The sequence below is a fragment of the Aegilops tauschii genome, chromosome 4 (genome assembly GCF_002575655.3).
Source record: "Aegilops tauschii subsp. strangulata cultivar AL8/78 chromosome 4, Aet v6.0, whole genome shotgun sequence".
Taxonomy (NCBI): domain Eukaryota; kingdom Viridiplantae; phylum Streptophyta; class Magnoliopsida; order Poales; family Poaceae; genus Aegilops; species Aegilops tauschii.
In genome coordinates this window covers 474,006,299-474,025,622 of record NC_053038.3, presented here as the reverse complement: position 1 = coordinate 474,025,622, position 19,324 = coordinate 474,006,299, and positions in this window count along the sequence as shown.

The following is a 19,324-nucleotide window of genomic DNA, read 5'->3' as shown; positions in this document are numbered from 1 at the left end:
GCAGTGCCACAAATAAGTTGCACTATCATTATTAACTTTGCATCTTTTGGCTTCAATATTATGAATATGTGTATCACTATGATCGAGATTCAATAAACCATTCACCTTGGGTGTATGACCATTGAAGGTTTTATTCAAGTAAACAGAACAACAATTATTCTCTGACTTTAAATGAATAACCGTATTGCAATAAACATGATCAAATCATATTCATGCTTAACGCAAACACTAAATAACATTTATTTAGGTTCAACACTAATCTCGAAAGTATAGGGACTGTGTGATGATGATCATATCAATCTTGGAACCACTTCCAACACACATTGTCACTTCACCCTTAACTAGTCTCTGTTCATTCTGCAACTCCCGTTTCGAGTTACTAATCTTAGCAACTAAACTCGCATCAAATAGTGAGGGGTTGCTATAAACACTAGTAAAGTACACATCAATAACATGTATATCAAATATACCTTTGTTCACTTTGCCATCCTTCTTATCCGCCAAATACTTGGGCAGTTCCGCTTCCAGTGACCAGTCCCTTTGCAGTAGAAGCCTTCAGTCTCAGGCTTAGGTCCAGACTTGGGCTTCTTCACTTGAGCAGCAACTTGCTTGCCGTTCTTCTTGAAGTTCCCCTTCTTCCCTTTGCCCTTTTCTTGAAACTAGTGGTCTTGTCAACCATCAACACTTGATACTTTTCTTGATTTCTACCTTCGTGGATTTCAGCATCACGAAGAGCTTGGGAATCGTTTCCGTTATCCCTTGCATATTATAGTTCATCACGAAGTTCTAGTAACTTGGTGATAGTGACTAGAGAACTCTGTAAATCACTATCTTATTTGGAAGATTGACTCCCACTTGATTCAAGTGATTGTAGTACTCAGACATACTGAGCACATGCTCACTAGCTGAGCGATTATCCTCCATCTTGTAGGCAAAGTGCTTTTCAAAGGTCTCATACCTTTCGACATGGGCATGAGTCTGAAATACTAATTTCAACTCTTGGAACATCTTATATGCTCCGTGGCGTTCAAAACATTTTTGAAGTCCCGGTTCTAAGCCGTAAAGCATGGTGCACTAAACTATCAAGTAGTCATCATACCGAGCTTGTCAAAACGTTCATAACGTCTGCATATGCTCCTGCAATAGTTCTGCACCTAGCGGTGCATCAAGGACATAATTCTTCTGTGCAGCAATGAGGATAATCCTCGGATCACGGACCAAGTCCGCATCATTGCTACTATCATCTTTCAAATTATTTTTCTCTAGGAACATATCAAAAATAAACGGGGAACTACATCGCGAGCTATTGATCTACAACATAGTTTTGCAAATACTATCAGGACTAAGTTCATGATAAATTATAGTTCAATTAATCATATTACTTAAGAACTCCCACTTAGATAGACATCCCTCTAGTCTTCTAAATGATCACGTGATCCAAATCAACTAAACCATGTCCGATCATCACGTGAGATGGAGTAGTTTTCAATGGTGAACATCACTATGTTGATCATATCTACTATATGATTCATGCTCGACCTTTCGGTCTCTAGTGTTCCGAGGCCATATCTGCATATGCTAGGCTCATCAAGTTTAACCCGAGTATTCTGCGTGTGCAAAACTGGCTTGCACCCATTGTATGTGAACATAGAGCTATCACACCCGAACATCACATGGTGTCTCGGCACAAAGAACTGTCGCAACGGTGCATACTCAGGGAGAACACTTATACCTTGAAATTTTAGTAAGGGATCATCTTATAAAGCTACCGCTGAACTAAGAAAAATAAGATGTATAAAAGATAAACATCACATGCAATCAAAATATGTGACATGATATGGCCATCATCATCTTGTGCTTTTGATCTCCGTCTCCAAAGTATTGTCATGATCTCCATTGTTACTGGCATGGCACCATGATCTCCATCATCTTGATCTTTTATCAATGTGTCGTCTCACCAGCTATTGCTTTTGCAACTATTGTTATCGCATAGCGATAAAGTAAAGCAATTACATGGCACTTGCATCTTATGCAATAAAGAGACAACCATAAGGCTCCTGCCAGTTGCCGATAACTTTAACAAAACATGATCATCTCATACAACAATTTATATCTCATCACGCCTTGACCATATCACATCACAACATGCCCTACAAAAACAAGTTAGACGTCCTCTACTTTGTTGTTGCAAGTTTTACGTGGCTGCTACGGGCTGAGCAAGAACCGTTCTTACCTACGCATCAAAACCATAACGATTTTTCGTCAAGTATGTGCTGTTTTAACCTTCAACAAGGACCGGGCGTAGCCACACTCGATTCAACTAAAATTGGAGAAACTGACACCCGCCAGCCACCTGTGTGCGAAGCACGTCAGTAGAACCAGTCTCGCGTAAGCGTACGCGTAATGTCGGTCCGGGCCGCTTCATCCAACAATACCGCCGAATCAAAGTATGACATGCTGGTAAGCAGTATGACTATTATCGCCCACAACTCACTTGTGTTCTACTCGTGCATATAACATCTACGCATAAACCTGGCTCGGATGCCACTGTTGGGGAACGTGGTAATTTCAGAAAAATTCCTACGCACACGCAAGATCATGGTGATGCATAGCAACGAGAGGGGAGAGTGTTGTCCACGTACCCTCGTAGACCGTAAGCGGAAGCGTTATGACAACGCGGTTGATGTAGTCGTACGTCTTCACGATCGACCGATCCTAGTACCGAACGTACGACACCTCCGCGATCTGCACACATTCAGCTCGGTGACGTCCCACGAACTCACGATCCAGTAGAGCTTCGAGGGAGAGCTTCGTCAGCACGACGGCATGATGATGGTGACGATGAAGTTACCGGCACAAGGCTTCGCCTAAGCACTACGACAATATGACCGAGGTGGATTATGGTGGAGGGGGGCACCGCACACGGCTAAGAGATCAATGATCAACTTGTGTGTCCTAGGGTGCCCCCTACCCCCGTATATAAAGGAGCAAGGGGGAGGCCGCCGGCCTTGGGGCGCGCCAAGGAGAGGGGGGAGTCCTCCTCCTAGTGGGAGTAGGACTCCCCTTTCCTAGTCCAACTAGGAAGGAGGAAGGGGGAAGGAAGGAGAGGGAGAGAGGAAGGAAAGAGGGGTCGCCGCCCCCCTCCTTGTCCAATTCGAACTCCCAAGGGGGGGCGCGGCCAGCCCTAGGCCCTCTCCTCTCTCTCCCACAAGGCCCATGTTGGCCCATTATATCCCCCGGGGGTTCCGATAACCCCCCGGCACTCCGATAAATATCCGGTGACCCCCGGAACTCATCCGGTGTCCGAATATAGTCATCCAATATATCAATCTTCATGTCTCGACCATTTCGAGACTCCTCGTCATGTCCGTGATCAAATCTGGGACTCCGAACTATCTTCGGTGCATCAAAACACATAAACTCATAATACCGATCGCACCGAACGTTAAGCGTGCGAACCCTACGGGTTCGAGAACTATGTAGACATGACCGAGACTCATCTCCGGTCAATAACCAATAGCGGAACTTGGATGCTCATATTGGTTCCTACATATTCTACGAAGATCTTTATCGGTCAAACCGCATAACAACATACGTTGTTCCCTTTGTCATCGGTATGTTACTTGCCCGGGATTCGATCATCGGTATCTCAATACCTAGTTCAATCTCGTTACCGGCAAGTCTCTTTACTCGTTCCGTAATGCATCATGCCGCAACTAACTCATTAGTCACAATGCTTGCAAGGCTTATAGTGATGCGCATTACCGAGAGGGCCCATAGATACCTCTCTGATACACGGAGTGACAAATCCTAATCTCGATCTATGCCAACTCAACAAACACCATCGGAGACACCTGTAGAGCACCTTTATAATCACCCAGTTACGTTATGACGTTTGGTAGTACACAAAGTGTTCCTCCGGTATTCGGGAGTTGCATAATCTCATAGTCATAGGAACATGTATAAGTCATGAAGAAAGCAATAGCAATATACTAAACGAGCAAGTGCTAAGCTAAAGGAATGGGTCAAGTCAATCACATCATTCTCTAATGATGTGATCCCGTTAATCAAATGACATTTCATGTCTATGGCTAGGAAACATAACCATCTTTGATTCAACGAGCTAGTCAAGTAGAGGCAAACTAGTGACACTCTGTTTGTCTATATATTCACACATGTATCAAGTTTCTGGTTAATACAATTCTAGCATGAATAATAAACATTTATCATGATATAAGGAAATATAAATAACAACTGTATTATTGCCTCTAGGGCATATTTCCTTCAAAGGCATTGGGAAGTAATAAGTAGATGATGGGTTGCTAGAGTGACAGAAGCTTAAACCCTAGTTTATGCGTTGCTTCGTAAGGGGCTGATTTGGATCCATATGTTTCATGCTATGGTTAGGTTTACCTTAATTCTTCTTTCGTAGTTGCGGATGCTTGCGAGGGGGGTTAATCAAAAGTGGATGCTTGTCCAAGGAAGGGCAGTACCCAAGCATCGGTCCACTCACATATCAAATTATCAAAGTAACGAACGCGAATCATATGAACATGGTGAAAACTAGCGTGACGATAATTCCCATGTGTCCTCGGGAGCGCTTTCCTTTATATAAGAGTTTGTCCAGGCTTGTCCTTTGCTACAAAAAGGATTGGGCCACCTTGCTGCACCTTGTTTACTTTTGTTACTTGTTACCCATTACGAATTACCTTATCACATAACTATCTATTACCGATAATTTCAGTGCTTGCAGAGAATACCTTACTGAAAACTGCTTGTCATTTCCTTCTGCTCCTCGTTGGGTTCAACACTCTTACTTATCGAAAGGACTATGATAGATCCCCTATACTTTTAGGTCATCAAGACTCTTTTCTGGCGCCGTTGCCGGGGAGTGAAGCGCCTTTGGTAGGTGGAATTTGGTAAGGAAAAATTTATATAGTGTGCTGAAATTTACTGTCACTTGTTACTATGGAAAATAATCCTTTGAGGGGCTTGTTCGGGGTATCTTCACCCCGACCAGTAGAGCAAAGAGTTGCTCCTCAACCTAATGAACCTACTGAAAATGTTTACTTTGACATTCCTTCAGGTATGATAGAGAAACTGCTAGCTAATCCTTTTACAGGAGATGGACATTACATCCCGATATGCACCTAATCTATGTGGATGAAGTTTGTGGATTATTTAAGCTTGCAGGTATGCCCGAGGCTATTATCAAGAAGAAGGTCTTCCCTTTATCTTTGAAGGGAAAGGCATTGGCATGGTTTAGGCTATGTGATGATATTGGATCATGGAACTACAACCGATTGAAATTGGAATTTCATCAGAAGTTTTATCCTATGCATCTGGTTCATCAAGCTTGGGGGAGACTTAAGTCAATGTTATATTCATGCCCCAATCATGAGCTCTCAAGAGAAATTGTTATTCAAAAAATTTATGCTCGGCTTTCTCTCAATAATCGCTCCATGCTCGATACTTCTTGTACTGGTTCTTTTATGATGAAGACTATTGAATTCAGATGGGATTTATTGGAAAGAATTAAACACAACTCTGAAGATTGGGAACTCGAGGAAGGTAAGGAGTCAGGTATAAGACCTAAGTTTGATTGTGTTAAATCTTTTATGTATCGATGCTTTTCATGAATTTAGCACAAAATATGGACTTAAATCTGAGATAGTAGCTTCTTTCTGTGAATCATTTGCTACTCATGTTGATCTCCCTAAGGAGAAGTGGTTTAAATATCATCCTCCCATTGAAGTAAAAGTAGTTGAACCTATTAAAGTTGAAGAAAATACTATCACTTATAATGCTGATCCTATTGTTCCTACCGCTTATATTGAGAAACCACCTTTCCCTGTTAGAATAAAGGATCATGCTAAAGCTTCAACTGTGGTTCGTAAGAGTAATGCTAGAACACCTACACCCTCTGAGCAAATTAAAGTTGAACCTAGTATTGCTATGGTTAAAGATCTCTTGGCCAATAATATTGATGGGCATGTTATTTACTTCTGTAATGAAGCTGCTAGAATTGCTAGACCCGATACTAAAAATAAACCTAGACCTGTTGTAGGCATGCCTGTTGTTTCTGTTAAAATAGGAGATCATTGCTGTCATGGCTTATGTGATATGGGTGCTAGTGCGAGTGCAATACCCCATTCCTTATACAAAGAAATTATGCATGATATTGCACCCGCTGAGATAGAAGATATTGACGTTACAATTAAGCTTGCCAATAGAGATACTATTTCACCAATTGGGATTGTTAGAGATGTTGAAGTCTTGTGTGGGAAAGTTAAATATCCTACTAATTTTCTTGTTCTTGGTTCCCCACAAGATGACTTTTGTCCCATTATATTTGGTAGACCCTTCTTGAATACTGTTAATGCTAAGATAGACTGCGAAAAGGATATTGTTACTGTTGGTTTAGGGGATATGTCTCATGATTTTAATTTTGCTAAATTTCATAGACAACCCCATTATAAAGAATTGCCTAGTAAAGATGAAATTATTGGTCTTGCTTCTATTGTCGTGCCTCCTAATGATCCTTTAGAACAATATTTGCTAGACCATGAAAATGATATGTTTATGAATGAAAGAAGGGAATAGATGAAGTATTCTTTAAACAGGGACCTATTTTGAAACACAACTTGCCTGTTGAAATTCTAGGGGATCCTCCTCCACCCAAGGGTGATCCCATGTTTGAGCTTAGACCATTACCTGATACTCTTAAATATGCTTATCTTGATGAAAAGAAGATATATCATGTTATTATTAGTACTAACCTTTCAGAGCAGGAAAAAGAGAAATTATTGAAAACTCTAAAGAAGCACCATGCTGCTATTGGATATACTCTTATGATCTTAAGGGCATTAGTCCCACTCTATGCTAGCACAAAATGAAATTGGAGAAAGACGCTAAACCGGTTGTTGATCACCAACGACGGTTAAATCCTAAGATAAAAGAAGTGGTAAGAAATGAAATACTAAAGCTTCTGGAGGCAGGTATAATTTATCCCGTTGCTGATAGTTAGTGGGTAAGTCCTGTCCATTGTGTCCCTATGAAGGGAGGTATTACTGTTGTTCCTAATGATAAAGATGAATTGATCCCACAAAGAATTGTTACAGGTTATAGAATGGTAATTGACTTCCGCAAATTAAATAAAGCTACTAGAAAGGATCATTACCCTTTACCTTTTATTGATCAAATGCTAGAAAGATTATCCAAACATACACATTTTTGCTTTCTAGACGGTTATTCTAGTTTCTCTCAAATACCTGTGTCAAAAGAGGATCAGGAAAAGACCACTTTTGCTTGCCCTTTCAGTACCTTTGCTTATAGACATATGCCTTTTGTTTTATGTAATGCACCTGCTACCTTTCAAAGATGTATGACTACTATATTCTCTGACTTTTGTGAAAAGATTGTTGAGGTTTTCATGGATGATTTCTCCATGTATGGAACTTCTTTTGATGATTGCTTAAGCAACCTTGATCGAGTTTTGCAGAGATGTGAAGAAACTAATCTTGTCTTGAATTGGGAGAAGTATTATTGATAGAAAGGGAGCTGAGAACCCCGTTGTAGACAACTTATCTAGGTTAGAGAATGTTCTTGATGACCCACTACCTATTGATGATAGCTTTCCCGATGAACAAATAGCTGTCATAAATGCTTCTCATACTACTCCATGGTATGCTGATTATGCTAATTACATTGTTGCTAAATTTATACCACCTAGTTTCACATACCAGCAAAATAAAAAGTTTTTCTATGATTTAAGACATTACTTCTGGGATGACCCACACCTTTATAAAGGAGTAGATGGTGTTATTAGATGTTGTGTACCTGAGCATGAACAGGAACAGATCCTACGCAAGTGTCACTCCAAGGCTTATGGAGAACACCACGCTGGAGATAAAACTCCACATAAGGTATTGCAATCCAGTTTTTATTGGCCTACTCTTTTTAAAGATGCCCGTAAGTTTGTCTTGTTTTGTGATGAATGTCAAAGAATTGGTTATATTAGTAGACGTCAAGAAATTTCTATGAACTATTCACTTGTTATTGAACCATTTGATGTTTGGGGCTTTGATTATATGGGACCGTTTCCTTCCTCTAATGGGTATACACATATTTTAGTTGCTGTTGATTACGTTACTAAGTGGGTAGAAGCTCTTCCAACTAGTAGTGCTGATCATAACACCTCTATTAAGATGCTTAAAGAAGTTATTTTTCCGAGGTTTGGAGTCCCTAGATACTTAATGACTGATGGTGGTTCACATTTTATTCATGGTGATTTTCATAAAATGCTTGCTAAGTATGATGTTAATCATAGAATTACATCTCCATACCACCCATAGTCTAGTGGTCAAGTAGAACTGAGTAATAGGGAGATTAAATTAATTTTGCCAAAGACTATTAATAGATCTAGAAAGAATTGGTCCAAGAAACTTGATGATGCATTATGGGCCTATAGAACTGCTGATAACCCACAAGTATAGGGGATCGCAACAGTTTTCGAGGGTAGAGTATTCAACCCAAATTTATTGATTCGACAAAAGGGAAGCCAAAGAATATTCTCAAGTATTAGCAGTTGAGTTGTCAATTCAACCACACCTGGATAACTTAGTATCTGCAGCAAAGTATTTAGTAGCAAAGTAATATGGAAGTAACGGTAACGGTAGCAAAAGTAATATTTTTGGGTTTTGTAGTGATTGTAACAGTAGCAACGGAAAAGTAAATAAGTGAAGAACAATATGTGAAAAGCTCGTAGGCATTGGATCAGTGATGGAGAATTATGCCGGATGCGGTTCATCATGTAACAATCATAACATAGGGTGACACAGAACTAGCTCCAATTCATCAATGTAATGTAGGCATGTATTCCGAATATAGTCATACGTGCTTATGGAAAAGAACTTGCCTGACATCTTTTGTCCTACCCTCCCATGGCAGCAGGGTCCTAATGGAAACTAAGGGATATTAAGGCCTCCTTTTAATAGAGTACCGGACCAAAGCATTAACACATAGTGAATACATGAACTCCTCAAACTATGGTCATCACCGGGAGTGGTCCCGATTATTGTCACTTCGGGGTTGCCGGATCATAACACATAGTAGGTGACTATAGACTTGCAAGATAGGATCAAGAACTCACATATATTCATGAAAACATAATAGGTTCAGATCTGAAATCATGGCACTCGGGCCCTAGTGACAAGCATTAAGCATAGCAAAGTCATAGCAACATCAATCTCAGAACATAGTGGATACTAGGGATCAAACCCTAACAAAACTAACTCGATTACATGATAGATCTCATCCAACCCATCACCGTCTAGCAAGCCTACGATGGAATTACTCACGCACGGCGGTGAGCATCATGAAATTGGTGATGGAGGATGGTTGATGATGACGACGGCGACGAATCCCCCTCTCCGAAGCCCCGAACGGACTCCAGATCAGCCCTCCCGAGAGGTTTTAGGGCTTGGCGGCGACTCCGTATCGTAAAATGCGATGAATCCTTCTCTCTGATTTTTTTCTCCCCGAAAGTGAATATATGGAGTTGGAGTTGAGGTCGGTGGAGCATTGGGGGGCCCACGAGGTAGGGGGGCGCGCCCTAGGGGGTAGGCGCGCCCCCACCCTCGTGGACAGGGTGTGGGCCCCCTGACATGGATTTTTCTTCCAGTATTTTTCTTATTTTCCAAATAGATGTTCCGTGGAGTTTCAGGTCATTCCGAGAAATTTTGTTTCTGCACATAAATAACACCATGGAAAGTTTGCTGAAAACAGCGTCAGTCCAGGTTAGTTCCATTCAAATCATGCAAGTTAGAGTCCAAAACAAGGGCAAAACTGTTTGGAAAAGTAGATACGACGGAGACATATCAACTCCCCCAAGCTTAAACCTTTGCTTGTCCTCAAGCAATTCAGTTGATAAACTGAAAGTGATAAAGAAAAACTTTTACAAACTCTGTTTGCTCTTGTTGTTGTAAATATGTAAAGCCAGCATTCAAGTTTTCAGCAAAGATTATGACTAACCACATTTGCAATAACTCTTAAGTCTCATGTTTACTCATATCAATAGCATAATCAACTAGCGAGCCATAATAATAAATCTCGGATGACAACACTTTCTCAAAACAATCATGATATGATATAATAAGATGGTATCTCGCTAGCCCTTTCTGAGACCGCAAAACATAAATGCAGAGCACCTTTAAAGATCAAGGACTGACTAAACATTGTAATTCATGGTACAAGAGATCCAATCATAGTCATACCCAATATAAATTAATAGTAATGGATGCAAATGACAGCTGCGCTCTCCAACTAGTGCTTTTTAATAAGAGGGTGATGACTCAACATAAAAGTAAATAGATAGGCCCTTCGCAGAGGGAAGCAGGGATTTGTAGAGGTGCCAGAGCTCGGTTTTGAAATAGAGATAAATAATATTTTGAGCGGCATACTTTCATTGTCAACATAACAACCGAGAGATGGCGATATCTTCCATGCTACACACATTATAGGCGGTTCCCAAACAGAATGGTAAAGTTTATACTCCCCCTCCACCAACAAGCATCAATCCATGAGTTGCTCGAAACAACGAGTGTCTCCAACTAGCAACAATCCCAGGGGGAGTTTTGTTTGCAATTAATTTTATTTAGTTTGCATAAAGCATGGGACTGGGCATCCCGGAGACCAGCCATTTTCTCGTGAATGAGGAGCGGAGTCCACTCCTCTTGAGAATAACCCGCCTAGCATGGAAGATACGGACAGCCCTAGTTGATACATGAGCTATTCGAGCATACAAAACAGAATGTTTATTTGAAGGTTTAGAGTTTGGCACATACAAATTTACTTGGAACGGTAGGTAGATACCGCATATAGGAAGGTATAGTGGACTCATATGGAATAACTTTGGGGTTTAAGGGATTGGATGCACAAGCAGTATTCCCGCTTAGTACAAGTGAAGGCTAGCAAAAGACTGGGAAGCGACCAACTAGAGAGCGACAATAGTCATGAACATGCATTAAAATTAATAAACATTGAGTACAAGCATGAGTAGGATATAATCCACCATGAACATAAATATCATGAAGGCTATGTTGATTTGTTTCAACTACATGTGTGAACATGTGCCAAGTCGAGTCACTTAAATCATTCAAAGGAGGATACCACCCCACTATACCACATCACAACCATTTTAATAGCATGTTGGCACGCAAGGTAAACCATTATAACTCATAGCTAATCAAGCATGGCATGAGCAGCTATGATCTCTAATTGTCATTGCAAACATGTTTATTCATAATAGGCTGAATCAGGAACGATGAACTCATAATATTTACAAAACCAAGAGAGGTCGAGTTCATACCAGCTTTTCTCATCTCAGTCAGTCCATCATATATCGTCATAATTGCCTTTCACTTGCACGACCGAACGGAGTGAAAATAATAAGAGTGCACGTGCATTGGACTAAGCTGGAATCTGCGAGCATTTAATAAACAGGAGAAGACAAGGCAATATGGGCTCTTGGTTAAATCAACAATAATGCATATAGAACCACTTCAATAATTTAATCATGGTCTTCTCCTATCGACCCCCGAAGAAAAGAAAAAGAAATAAAAACTATTTACACGGGAAAGCTCCCAACAAGCAAAAAAGAAGAACGGGAAATCTTTTTGGGATTTTCTTTTTAATTATTACTACTACAGCAAGAAAAGGAAAATAAACTAGCATGGATATTACAGTGAAAAAGTATGAGCACCGACATCTAGCAATGAGTGTGTGTGAACATAAATGTAATGTCGGTGGGAAATACGTACTCCCCCAAGCTTAGGCTTTTGGCCTAAGTTGGTTCATTGCCACGGATGGCCTGGCGGATATCCATAGTTGTAGCTGGGGTCATACTGCGATGCAGCAGTTATTGCCTCTTAGGCTGCAGCATGGCGGCGAGCTGCCTCCGCCCTCCTCTCGTACTCATCTGCCTCCTCTCTGGTAATAACATATCTTCCTTGTGCCTGATAATCAAAGAAGGCAGGAGCAGGGAGAGTAATACGGACAGCACGATGTCTGTCAAAGATTAAGTGATACCGGAGAGGTGATTCATTCCTCTCGACAAACTGGTGGTGGACCATAGCATTATAGTCTAAATAAGTAGGAGGCAACTCAATATCATCCTCACGAACATCCACACCAAGAAAATCAGCTAAGCGGGTTGCATAAATTCCTCCAAAGAAATCTCCATTAAATCTATTATGATGCAACCTACGTGCAACAATGGCTCCCAAATTATAAGATTTGTCTCCCAACACAGCACTCCTAAGAATACTAAGGTCACGGACACACATATGACATGCTTCATCTTTACCATTTATGCACCTACCTATGAAGAGAGCAAAATAATGTATAGCAGGAAAATGAATGCTCCCTATGGTAGCTTGTGCTATATCTCTAGATTCCCCCACAGTTATACTAGCAAGAAAATTTCTAAATTCAGATTTGCGGGGTTCACTAGCACTACCCCATTGTGGAAGTTTGCAAGCAGTAGTAAAATCCTCTAAGTCCATGGTATAAGATTTTTCATAAAGATCAAACAGGACCGTTGGAGAATTACGTGAAGATGAAAATTCAAACCTCCTCACAAAGGAACTAGTGAGATAGTGGTATTGGCTGCACTTCTCTTCCTCGATCAGCGTTACGCAAATATGCGTTAAATTCTTCCTTGATTCCCGCTCGATCCATAAAGTTCTCTGAAGGCCATTCACAAGGCCGCACTGGAGCGTCCCTTGGTGGCTCATCGTCAGCATCACGCATTGCAAGCCTGGGTCCTTGCTTCCTTGAAGAACCACCTTGGAACATTTTCCTAAGCATATTTCTTCCTCTGAAAAATTTCTGAAATTTTTAGTAACTTCAAATAAAAGTGAACCAAGCTCAACAAAATTGATAGCAACTACTCCTACAAGTGACTAGAGCCTATATCAAGCATTAGAACTACTTGGAACCATATAAATTTGACATGCAAGCTCAAGAACATGGTCACCTAGGCAGCACAAATTTGCAATGAATAAAGCACTAGAACAAAAACTAATTGGACCAATGGAGGAGTCACATACCAAGGAACAATCCCCCCAAGCAGTTTTGTGAGAGGTGCTTTGAGCAAGGAGATCGAAAATCGCAGCAAAATGAGCTAGAACTCGTGCTTGAGCTGGATATTGGTGTTTGTGGGAGGAAGAAGAAGTGTGTGGGTGCAGGAATAAGTGGAGGGGGCCACCGTGGGCCCACGAGGCAGGGGGCGCGCCCAGGGGGGTAAGGCGCGCCCTCCACCCTCGTGGCTAGGTGCTTGCCCCTCCTACTGTGTTCTCAGTGCCAGATATTCTCAAATATTCCAGAAAAAATCATATTCCATTTTCAGGGCATTTGGAGAACTTATATTTTGGGGCATTTTTATATTGCACGGATAAATCAGAAAACAGACAGAAAAATACTATTTTTACTTTATTTCAACTAAATAACAGAAAGTAGAGAGAGGGTACACAAGGTTGTGCCTTCTAGTTTCATCCATCTCATGCTCATCAAAAGGAATTCACTAACAAGGTTGATCAGGTCTTTTTAACAAACTCATTCCGAATAACATGGAACCGAAGAAATTTCGAATAACACTATGTTACCTCAACGGGGATATGCACATCCCCTATAATAAGAATATCATATTTCTTCTTGACAGTAGGTAGAGGAAATTCAAAACCTCCAAAAAATAATCGATGGAATTTTTCCAATAGAATTGATACTGTGGACCTGAGGTTGTTTCCTCGGAAAGTGTACCGTATGCTCATTAACATGAAAAGTGACATTGCCTTTGTTGCAATCAATAACAGCCCCTGCAGTATTCAAAAAAGGTCTTCCAAGAATAATAGACATACTATCATCCTTGGGAATATCAAGAATAACAAAGTCCGTTAAAATAGTAACGTTTGCAACCACAATAGGCACATCCTCACAAATACCGACAGGTATAGCAGTTGATTTATCAGCCATTTGCAAAGAGATTTCAGTAGGTGTCAACTTATTCAAATCAAGTCTACGATATAAAGAGAGAGGCATAACACTAACACCGGCTCCGATATCACATAAAGCAGTTTTAACATAGTTTTTTTTAATGGAGCATGGTATAGTTGGTACTCCTGGATCTCCAAGTTTCTTAGGTATTCCACCCTTAAAAGTGTAATTAGCAAGCATGGTGGAAATTTCAGCTTCCGGTATCTTTCTTTTATTAGTAACAATTTCTTTCATGTACTTAGCATAAGGATTCATTTTGAGCATATCAGTTAATCGCATACGCAAAAAGATAGGTCTAATCATTTCAGCAAAGCGCTCAAAATCCTCATCATCCTTTTTCTTGGATGGTTTGGGAGGAAAAGGCATGGGTTTATGAACCCATGGCTCCCTTTCTTTACCATGTTTCCTAGCAACAAAGTCTCTCTTATCATAACGTTGATTCTTTGATTGTGGGTTATCAAGATCAACAACAGGTTCAATTTCTATATCATTATCATTACTAGGTTGAGCATCATGATGAACATCATCAATAGCATTTTCATTAGGCTCATGTTCATTACCAGATTGTGTTTCAGCATCCGAAATAGAGATATCATTTGGATTCTCAGGTGTTTCAGCAATAGGTTCACTAGAAGCATGCAAAGTCCTATCATTTTTCTTTTTCTTCCTTTTAGAAGGACTAGGTGCATCAATATTATTTCTCTGAGAATCTTGCTCAATTCTCTTAGGGTGGCCTTCAGGATACAAAGGTTCCTGAGTCATTCTACCAGTTCTAGTAGCCACTCTAACAGCATAATCATTTTTCTTACTATTCATTTCATTGAGCAAATCATTTTGAGCTTTAAGTACTTGTTCTGCTTGAGTGGTAACCATAGAAGCATGTTTACTAATGAGTTTAAGTTCACCTTTAACTCTAGACATATAATCACCCAAGTGTTCAATCATATCGGAATTTTATATCAATTGTCTACCAAAATAAGCATTGAAGTTTTCTTGTTTGACAATAAAATTATCAAACTATTCTAAGCATTGTCTAGCAGACTTATAGTGAGGAATATCACCTTCATCAAATCTATAGAGAGAATTTACCTTTACTACCTGTGTCGGGTTATCAAGACCATGAGTTTCTTCAATAGGTAATGGATTAAGATCATATGTTTCTTCAACAGGCGGTAGATTAAGACCATGTATTTCTTCAATAGGAGGTAAATTATTAACGTCTTCAGCTTTAATACCTTTTTCTTTCATAGATTTCTTTGCCTCTTGCATATCTTCAGGACTGAGAAATAGAACACCTCTCTTCTTCGGAGTTGGTTTAGGAATAGGCTCAGGAATTGGCTCAGGAGGTGTCCAATTATTTTCATTTGTCAACATATTATTCAATAGAATTTCAGCTTCATCTGGTGTTCTTTCCCTGAAAACAGAACCAGCACAACTATCCAGGTAATCTCTGGAAGCATCGGTCAGTCCATTATAAAAGATATCAAGTATTTCATTTTTCTTGAGAGGATGATCAGGCAAAGTATTAAGTAACTTGAGAAGCCTCCCCCAAGCTTGTGGGGGACTCTCTTCTTCAATTTGTACAAAATTGTATATTTCCCTCAAAGCAGCTTGTTTCTTATGAGCAGGGAAATATTTAGCAGAGAAGTAATAAATCATATCTTGGGGACCACGCACACAACCAGGATCAAGAGAATTAAACCATATCTTAGCATCACCCTTTAATGAGAACGGAAATATTTTAAGGATATAAAGGTAGCGTGTTCTCTCATCGTTAGTGAATAGGGTGGCTATACCATTTAATTTAGTAAGATGTGCCACAATAGTTTCAGACTCATAGCCATGAAAAGGATCAGATTCAACCAAAGTAATTATATCAGGATCAACAGAGAATTCATAATCCTTATCAGTAACACAGATAGGTGAAGTAGCAAAAGTAGGGTCAGGTTTCATTCTAGCACTAAGAGATTGCTGCTTCCATTTAGCTAATAACCTCTTGAGTTCATATCTATCTTTGCAAGCTAAAATAGCTAAAGCAGCTTCTTTTTCAAAAACATAACCCTCAGGAATAACAGGCGAGTCTTCATCATCACTTTCATCTATATAATCAGTTTCAATAATTTCTTTCTCTCTAACCCTAGCAATTTGTTCATCAAGAAATTCACTAAGTGGCACAGTAGTATCAAGCGTGGAAGTAGTTTCATCATAAGTATCATGCATAGCAGAAGTGGCATCATCAATAACATGCGACATATCAGAGCGAATAGCAGAAGTAGGTTTAGGTGTCGCAAGCTTACTCAAAACAAAAGGTGAATCAAGTGCAGAGCTAGATGGCAGTTCCTTACCTCCCCTCGTAGTTGCGGGATAAATTGTTGTCTTAGCGTCTTTCAAGTTCTTTATAGTGACCAGCAGATATAAATCCCAAGTGACTCAAAGAATAGAGCTATGCTCCCCGGCAACGGCGCCAGAAAATAGTCTTGATAACCCACAAGTATAGGGGATCGCAACAGTTTTCGAGGGTAGAGTATTCAACCCAAATTTATTGATTCGACACAAGGGGAGCCAAAGAATATTCTCAAGTATTAGCAGTTGAGTTGTCAATTCAACCACACCTGGATAACTTAGTATCTGTAGCAAAGTATTTAATAGCAAAGTAATATGGAAGTAACGGTAACGGTAGCAAAAGTAATATTTTTGGGTTTTGTAGTGATTGTAACAGTAGCAACGGAAAAGTAAATAAGTGAAGAACAATATGTAAAAAGCTCGTAGGCATTGGATCGGTGATGGAGAATTATGCCGGATGCGGTTCATCATGTAACAATCATAACATAGGGTGACGCAGAACTAGCTCCAATTCATCAATGTAATGTAGGCATGTATTCCGAATATAGTCATACGTGCTTATGGAAAAGAACTTGCATGACATCTTTTGTCCTACCCTCCCATGGCAGCGGGGTCATAATGGAAACTAAGGGATATTAGGCCTCCTTTTAATAGAGTATCGGACCAAAGCATTAACACATAGTGAATACATGAACTCCTCAAACTATGGTCATCACCGGGAGTGGTCCCGATTATTGTCACTTCGGGGTTGCCGGATCATAACACATAGTAGGTGACTATAGACTTGCAAGATAGGATCAAGAACTCACATATATTCATGAAAACATAATAGGTTCAGATCTGAAATCATGGCACTCGGGCCCTAGTGACAAGCATTAAGCATAGCAAAGTCATAGCAACATCAATCTCAGAACATAGTGGATACTAGGGATCAAACCCTAACAAAACTAACTCGATTACATGATAGATCTCATCCAACCCATCACCGTCCAGCAAGCCTACGATGGAATTACTCACGCACGGCGGTGAGCATCACGAAATTGGTGATGGAGGATGGTTGATGATGACGACGGCGACGAATCCCCCTCTCCGGAGCCCCGAACGGACTCCAGATCAGCCCTCCCGAGAGGTTTTAGGGCTTGGCGGGGACTCCGTATCGTAAAACGCGATGAATCCTTCTCTCTGATTTTTTCTCCCCGAAAGTGAATATATGGAGTTGGAGTTGAGGTCGGTGGAGCATCAGGGGGCCCACGAAGTAGGGGGGCGCGCCCTAGGGGGTAGGCGTGCCCCCACCCTCATGGACAGGGTGTGGGCCCCCTGACGTGGATTTTTCTTCCAGTATTTTTCTTATTTTCCAAATAGATGTTCCGTGGAGTTTCAGGTCATTCCGAGAACTTTTGTTTCTGCACATAAATAACACCATGGAAAGTCTGCTGAAAACAGCGTCAGTCCGGGTTAGTTCCATTCAAATCATGCAAGTTAGAGTCCAAAACAAGGGCATAAGTGTTTGGAAAAGTAGATACGACGGAGACGTATCAACTGCATATAAAAATCCTATGGGTATGTCTCTATATAAAATGGTTTGTGGAAAAGCATGTCACTTACCTCTCGAACTAGAACATAAGGCATATTGGGCCATTAAAGAGCTCAATTATGATTTCAAACTTGCCGATGAGAAGAGACTATTTGACATTAGCTCACTTGATGAGTGGAGAACCCATGCCTATGAGAATGCCAAACTGTTTAAAGAACAAGTTAAAAGATGGCATGACAAAAGGATACAAAAGCATGAGTTGAATGTAGGTGATTATGTTTTGTTATACAACTCTCGTTTAAGATTTTTTGTAGGAAAACTTCTCTCATAGAGGAAGGTCCTTACGTTATCGAGGAGGTCTGTCGTTCCGGTGCCATAAAATCAACAACTTCGAAGGCACAAATCCAAAGGTGGTGAACGGTCAAAGAATCAAACATTATATCTCACATAATCCCATAAATGTTGAAACCAATTTTATTGACACCATAACCCCGGAGGAGTACATAAGGGACACTTTCCAGAACGTTTCAGACTCCGAAAAGGAATAGGTATGTGGTACGGTAAGTAAACCGACTCCAAAACAGTTCAAATAGCAATTTTTCTCCGTTTTGGGATATTTAAGAAAATAGGAAAATAAGAAGTAGTCCAAAAGGGACACGAGGCATCCACGAGGGTGGAGGGCGCGCCCTACCCCCCTGGGCGCGCCCCCTGCCTCGTGGGCACCTAGTGTGCCCTCCGGACTCCATTTTCTTGCACAATACTTCTTTTGGTCAGCAAAAATTCATTATATAATCTCCCGAAGGTTTTGACCACCGTACCACGACACAATCCTCTGTTTTTATTTTGAGTTGTTTCTACAGCAGATTTATAGCAAGATGTCTTCTCAAGAGTCAGTCAGTGGGAGTCGGGTGTCTCATCCGACACCGGGGCCAGGAGCAAACAGTGATGTTGACCACTTTGGGCCATCAATGGAGGAGGAGATGGAGGCCGACTTGAAAAGGATAGATGCCATGGAGGAGGATCAAGAAGTTACCTCTCATCTCCAAGCCGTATTCACGATGGAGGAACTTCAGAGCTCAGCAATTCCAAACTCGGTCATCCCTCCCAATTCTAGATTTCTTTCTTATGAAAATATGAAAAGGATTGTTACTTGTTGTCCCGCAGCTATGCAACATCCATGGGTGAAAGGATCTTTAGCCGTTATGGGTAAGCTCCATAGAGAAATAATGGATCTCAAGCAGCAAGTCAATAAGCTCGAGGAAGAGAATCAGATCCTAAGGGGCATCATCGCCAAGAATATCACATCACCACCTCCGCAGAAAGACACATAAATACATGGGTATGGGCACTCCCCTTGGCAACTGCCAAGCTTGGGGGAGGTGCCCCGGTATCGTA